Below are 7,500 nucleotides of genomic sequence, written 5' to 3'. Positions count from 1 at the left end.
CTCTCCCCCTCTCACTCTCTCTCCTTCCTAGCCCACTTATCCCTTCTCTCCTTCTCTCTCTTATCTCCCTCCTTCCTTCTCTTCCCCCTATATCACTCCCCTCTGAAAATGATGCGGTGAGGCCTACAAATATGTCATTTGTAGGCCTATAGACGTACCATATTAATTGAATTATTCAAGTACTTTTTTCATCATAAACCACGATTTTCTTTGAGACTTCTTGCATATATCACATTATATCTCTTCTTAATTAGATTTGTTTTCATCCGTGCATGCACTTTCAGGCAAATTTTGCATGAAAGAAAAGGCTCTCATTTCTATCTCTTAGTTTTTTTTTCATTTCTACACTTTTTTCTCTTCACTTCCTTCCATTCCGTTTTTGTCTTCTCTCTTATCCTTTTAATTCTCTACCCATCCTTCCCTATTCTGTTTTTTCTGTCTCTCTTCCTTTTTTATCAACATTTCCTCCCCATTAGCATTTTCTTCCCCTCCTTTTCTACCTCTTCCTCTCCTCTCGCCAATTCTCCTCCTCCCTATTTCTCCTTAATTAATCAATTAACCTCGCCAATATCGATAAAAACACGAAAACAAAATCAATTAACAAATCCGTTGCGTTAAAAAAAGAAAAGAAAAAATAGCTACGTCGAAGGTAGAATCTCAAGACCATGAAAATAAACGGAAAAGGTGGTGGGTGTTTACATTTGACAGGATGACGTCATCGCGCCACGTGGCTCACGGCGGAGGGACACAAGATCAGCTGATCGGTTTTGTGTCGGTCGTAGGTCCATATAGGATACATGCGTACTTGGGTTATTTATATGTTTTATATGTATGTATTCAAACGTACATATATACATACATACATACATACATACATACATATATATATATATATATATATATATATATATATAAATATATATATATATATATATATATATATATATATGTATTTATGTAAATATACATGTGTGTGTATTCATATATGTATATTAGTACATATATGAATATATATTCACATATACTTACATATATGTACATATGTACATATTTATATATATGTATGTATATGTATATATACATATATATACATACATACCCACACACATATATGCATATATATATATATATATATATATATATATATATATATATATATATATATATATATATATATATAACATACACACAAACCCCAAAAGGAAGCAACATCCCCAGTGACTGCAACCCAGAAGCTGAACTGCGGCCCACGCCCACGCCCTCACGCCCACGCACGCCGGCGGATAAGCACGAGCACGAGACTCATCCACCTGTTGCTGATAAGGTCCTGAGAACTGTCGCGTCCGGGAGAGATAAAACGCTATTGCTTTGTCCTCTTATAAAAAGGGTTTCACGTGTATTTGGTTATTTTTGTCTCGTGCTGTTTGAATGTGATCTTGATTTGGTGTGTGTGTGTGTGTGTGCGTGTGTGTGTGTGTGTGTGTGTGTGTGTGTGTGTGTGTGTGTGTGTGTGTGTGTGTGTGTGTGTGTGTGTGTGTGTGTGTGTGTGTGTGTGTGTGTGTGTGTGTGTGTGTGTGTGTGTGTGTGTGTGTGTGCGCGTGCGTGCGTGTGTGTGTGTATGCATGTGTGTGTGCGTACGTGTGTGTGTGTATAAATATACAAAAAATTTATATATATATATATTATATATATATATATATATATATATATATATATATATATATATATATATTATATATTTGTTGCCTTGTTTCCTTTTTCTTTTTTCCTGTTTTATCTTCATATGTACGATTTTTATATAACCTTTTCATATCTTAAAAAAAAACTTGTTCTATCACAAATCACCCAATCTAGAAAAAAAATCCTTTACAAATATTTCCCCATTTCTTTATCCATCTATCTCGCTCTATCTTAACCTCCACAATCTCTCAAAGTCAGTGTCACATTAACGTCATAAAGAACAAGAATTAACAGGTACAAGCGATCCCCTGAACAACACTGTAAAAGTCACACCACGAACTGTATGGACAATTATCCCAACACTCAGTACTTGGTTCATGGACAAAGTTCACATACGGAGTCCATTAATGTCACCATAAAATAATGAGGAATGGCCATGTAACTTTTTTTTTTGTCTTAATATTCACACTAGCAAATGACATTGACACTTTTTTACTCTTTTAAATTATGTTTTTTTTATGGATCTTTTTTTTAACGCCGACAAAAATGGTGTGATATTTCTGCCACTATAAAATATTTGGAATTAGGAAGTGTTAATATCTTTTGACGAATAAAAACGTAATAATACTAATATATTCTTATATATATATATATATATATATATATATATATATATATATATATATATATATATATATACCAAGAATAAGTGGTTCTGTATAATAATCATATATTTTTTTCCTTAAATACTAAGAATAGGTGGTTCTGATATCCCATAAACATCCACTTTGTGTAAAAAAAAGAAAAGAAAAGAAAAAGTATATATATATATATATATATATATATATATATATATATATATATATATATACATATATATATATGCTTATTTCAAATACGTTTAAGACATAACAAAATAAAACCTGATCTTAACCCAGTGGAATAAAAATAAATATAACAAAATCAAAATACGAGACATGAAATACACGAAACGAACGAAAACAAATGAAATACATTAGAAAATTAGAAAAGAGTAATATGAAACGAACGAAAACAAATGAAAATAAGATATAAAAAAATAAACTGAAAAAAACAACAACGAACGAAAACTAATGAAATACATTAGAAAATTAGAAAAGAAAACAATATGAAACGAACGAAAACAAACGAAAAAATAAAAAATAAACTGAAATAAAAACAAAACAAAAAACAACGAACGAAAACTAATGAAATACATTAGAAAATTAGAAAAAAACAATATGAAACGATAAAACGAACGAAAACATATGAAAATAAGATAGAAAAAATAAACTGAAATGAAATAAAAATAAACAAACAAGCACTTACGTAAACAGGGAAGCAGGGGTCACAGAGAACAAGCCAAGGTTGGAAAACTTGTCAAGCCATTTAGCCTTCTACCTTCCCTACGCCCACACACGCCGCCCACTTCCTCCCTCTCCTCTCCTCTCCTTCCTACTCCTCTTCCGCCTTCTCTTCCTCTTTCTCATTCTCATTTCTTTTCTCTCGCCTTCTCTCCCTCCTGCTCCTTCTCTTCCGCCTTCTCTCTCTCCTCATTCATACTCCTTCTCTCCCTTCCACTTCAATTCTTCCTCTTTATCTCCCTTCCTCGGTTCCTCCCTCTCCTTCTCTCACACACACTCCTTTTCTTCCTCTTTCTCTCCCTCCCACTCCTCTTCCTCCTTCTCTTAATTTCTCGCTTTCTCTCTCCTCCTTTTCTTCCTTTTCAGTCTTCTCTTTATCTCCCTCCTTCTCCCCTTCCTATTCTTTCTCTTCCGCCCTCTCTCCCTTTCTGCCACTCCCTTCCTCTCCTTCTCTCTTTTGTCACCTCTCTCTCTCCCCCTTCCTTCCCCCTCCCACTCCCTCCCTCCCTATCTCTCTCTCGCCCTTCCCCCTTCCTCCTTCCCTCTCCCTCCCCCCCTTTCCCCCTTCCCGCACTCACCCTCCCTCCTTCTCCTTCTCTCTTCCCTTCCTTCCTCCCTTTCTTCCCTCCCTTCCCCACCCACATTTCGTCATCTCCCTACCTTCCCTGATCTTCTCCACTAACTATCTCTTCTCCAACCACTACCTTCTCTTCCCTTCTCCTACCTATCCTTTTCCTTCCCTATTACCTTTTCTTCTCTTCCTCTTCCACTCCCTTCCCCCTCCTCTATCCCGAACATCTTCCTTCCCATTCCTTTTCGTAATGTCTCTCCTTTCTCCTTTCACTTCTTTTTTCACACATAATTTTCCTTCCCCCTCCCTCTCTATCACTTCTCTCCAAACCTTGCCTTCCCCTTCCTCTTTCCTCTCCCTTCCTCCCTCCCTCCCTCTCATTCTCTCCTTCCCCTCTTTTTTCCCCTCCCTCCTTCCTCCCCTTCCTCTCTCCCTCCCCTCCCTCTCCTTCCTTCCTCCCTCTCTCCCTCCCTTCCTCCCTCACTCCACTTCTCGTCCTCTTCTCCCTCACTCCTTAAAAAAGGAAAACCCAAAAGAAAGGATACCATGAAGAATAATCAAAAAAAGAAAGAAAGTGGGAAATAGAAATAAAGAAAGGAAAGAAAGAAAACAAACAAAAATGCATCTCACTTCTGTGTTTCACTGATTCGATCCCGCCAAGACACCAAGGCAACACGTTCAGCAATATTGCTTTTGCAAGGAAATTCTCTCTCTCTCTATGTCTCTCCCTCTCCCTCTCTCTCTCGCACTCTCTCCCCTCCTCTCTCTCTCTTTCTCTTCTCTCTGCCTCTGTCTGTCTGTCTCTGTCTCTCTGTCTCTCTCTCTCTCTCTCTGTCTGTCTGTCTGTCTGTCTGTCTGTCTGTCTGTCTGTCTGTCTGTCTCTCTCTCTCTCTCTCTCTCTCTCTCTCTCTCTCTCTCTCGCACCTGCACACCACTCATGGGGGGGGGGGGGGCTTCTCCTGCTCGGGTTATTTGTCATCGTATCCAGGTGTCTTTCCGCCCTCGCTGTTATTGCGTCGTTTGTGTGTATGTATGTATGTATCTACACACACACACACACACACACACACACACACACACACACACACACACACACACACACACACACACACACACACACACACACACACACACACACACACAACACACACACAGACCCCCCCACACACACACACAACACACTCCCCCCACACACACACAACACACTCCCCCCCACCACACATACACCCTCCCACACACACACACACACCCCCACACACACACATATACTGAAAAACAAAAAACAAAATGAAGAGAAACCGAAGAAGAACCCAAGGAGGAGCCAGACGCGTCTTCGAGGTGACACGGGAGCCTCGCGTGACCACGCGGAGCCGCACCACGCTTCTCGAGGCTCGTCTTACCCCGCCACGTGCCGTCCCCTGCCCCCTCCCCCTCCCTCCGATGTCCCCTCCCTAAGTCCCTCCCCCTTCTCAAGTCTCTACCTCCGATACCCCTCCTCCCCCTCTTAAGTCCCTCCCTCCGATGTCCCCTCCTCCATCTCTCCCCCCTTAAGACCCTCCATCCGATGTCCTCCTCCCTCTTCCCTCCCCCCTTCTCAAGTATCTACCTCCGATACCCCTCCTCCCCCCCTTAAGTCCCTACCCCCGATGTGTCCCCCCTAAGTCCCTCCACCCACCTTAGTCCCTCCCTCCGATGTCCCCCTCTGCCCCTCCTTAAGTCCCTCCTCCCTCTTCCTCTCCTCCTCCCTTAAGTCCCTCTGAGGCCCCCCTTCCCCCTAAGTCCCTCTCTCCGATGCCAGTCACGTGCTGTCCCCAAGTCCCCAAGCCCCCCACCCCCTACGATGCCCCTTCCCCCTCAAGTCCCTCCCTCCGATGCCCCCTCCCTCAGTCCCTCCCCCCAAGTCACTCTCTCCGATGCCAGTCACGTGCCCTCCCTAGGTCCCTCCTTCCTCCTCCCTCCCTCCCCCCTAAGTCCCTTAATCCGGTGCCCCTTCCTCTAGGTCCCTACCTCCGACGCCCCTCTCCCCCCAAGTCCCTCCTCCTTCCCCTCTAAGTCCCTTTTCCCTCCCCCTCTCCCCTCCCCAAGTCCCTCGCCCCTCTCCCCCCCTCTCCCCCCACCCATAGCCCCCTACGTGGCCGTCATGGGAAAGTCCCTTCACTTCGCTTGCTTCGTGGTGTAGAGAGTGAACGTGTGTGTGTGTGTGTGTGTGTGTGTGTACATGTGTATATACGTACATAAGTACATAAATGCACGTATATCTACCTGGTTTGTATGGGTGTGTGTGTGTGTGTGTGTGTGTGTGTGTGTGTGTGTGTGTGTGTGTGTGTGTGTGTGTGTGTGTGTGTGTGTGTGTATGTGTTGTGTGTTTGTATGTGTATTTGCGTTTGTGTTTGTTTGTGTGTGTGTATGTGTGTGTGCATATGGGTATGCGTGTGTGAGATTGTGTGTGTTTGTTTGTTTGTGCGCGTATCCGTATCCACGTGTATGTGTACGCATCTATCCGTATCAATTATGTACACACGCCCTCGTCCGTAAGCAATCAACGCCCCGAAATCTTAAGACATCCTCGCAAGCAACACGCATCTCAAACCTCACTTACCTTTCCCGTGCCGCCGTCGCCTCAGCTCACAGAAAATCGGGGACGAGAAGACGCAGCGCAGAGAAGATGCACGCCTTGACCTTGGCACTACTTGGCACTAAAACCCCACTCCCCGACCCTCCCTAGAGTGCCTCCTCCGCCCCCTCCCTCGGCACTCGCGCGCACTACTGTCTCCTCCTTCGCGCGTTACCAACCGGTCTGCGGGGTGTGGGTAAGGGGGAGGGGAGGGGGAGGGGGTGGGGTGGGGTGGGGTGGGGTGGGGAGGAGGGGGGGGGGGGGGGGGGTGAGGGAGAGGGGGGATGGGAAGGGGGAGGGGAGGGGTGGGGGGGGGGGAGGGGAAGGGATGAGGAGGAGATGAGGGGAGGTGACGGGGAGAGGAGAGGAGAGAGGGGGGTCAGGGGGAAGGGATGGGGAAAGGGAAGGGAAGGGTTAGGGGGTGGGATGGGCGTGGGGAGGAGAGGGGAGGTGGGGTGGGGGTGGGGAAGAGCTGAGGGGAAGAAGTGGGGAGGTGGCGGGGAGGGAGAGGAGAGAGGGGGCTCAGGGGAGGGGATGGGGAAAGGGATGGGAACGGTTAGGGGGATGGGAAAGGGGAGAGGGGTGGGAGGGGAGGGGAGGGGAAGATGTTTGTGGAGATGGGGGAGAGGTGGTAGAGTGTTCGTAAGGGAAGGGGGTGGGGAAGAGGGGGAGGAGAAAGGGTCTGAAGAGGATGAGGAGGGAAGGGGAAGGAAGAGAAAAGAAGAAGAAAAGAGAAGCAGGAAGTGGGATAAGAGAAGACAGAAAGGAGGAAGAAGATACGAGAGGGAGAGAAGAGACGAAGAAATACATGTATATACATACATACATATATGGACATATATATATATATATATAGATAGATAGATAGATAGATAGATAGATAGATAGATAGATAGATAGATAGATAGATAGATAGATAGATATAAGTAAATATATATATATATATATATATATATATATATATATATATATAAATATATATATAAATATATATATAAATATATAAATATATATATATAAACATATATATAAATAAATATATAAATATATATAAACATATATATATATAAATATATATATATATATATAAATATATAAATATATATAAATATATAAACATATATATATATATATATATATATATATATATATATATATATATATATATATATGTATATATATATATACATATACATATATATATATATACATATACATATATATATATACATATATATATATATATATATATA

The 7,500-nt window shown here is 42.7% G+C and overlaps 1 protein-coding gene across 5 annotated transcripts in view; it reads right to left on the bottom strand.

Annotated features, from left to right (window-relative positions):
- LOC113826480 (uncharacterized) overlaps positions 1-7,500 on the bottom strand; it is a 440,255-nt gene that overhangs the window by 166,396 nt on the left and 266,359 nt on the right. Inside the window, exon 1 of one of the 5 annotated variants that reach the window (XM_070118361.1) lies at positions 6,233-6,339. The exons of the other annotated variants lie outside the window; for them this stretch is intronic. The gene's annotated coding sequence lies outside the window, so the exon portion shown is untranslated. Of the gene's footprint in view, positions 1-6,232; positions 6,340-7,500 lie in introns of those variants that run through there. 5 annotated transcript variants of the gene reach the window in all.

Source organism: Penaeus vannamei, chromosome 42 (genome assembly GCF_042767895.1).
Source record: "Penaeus vannamei isolate JL-2024 chromosome 42, ASM4276789v1, whole genome shotgun sequence".
Lineage (NCBI taxonomy): Eukaryota > Metazoa > Arthropoda > Malacostraca > Decapoda > Penaeidae > Penaeus > Penaeus vannamei.
This window is presented reverse-complemented; position numbering and strand designations above follow the sequence as displayed.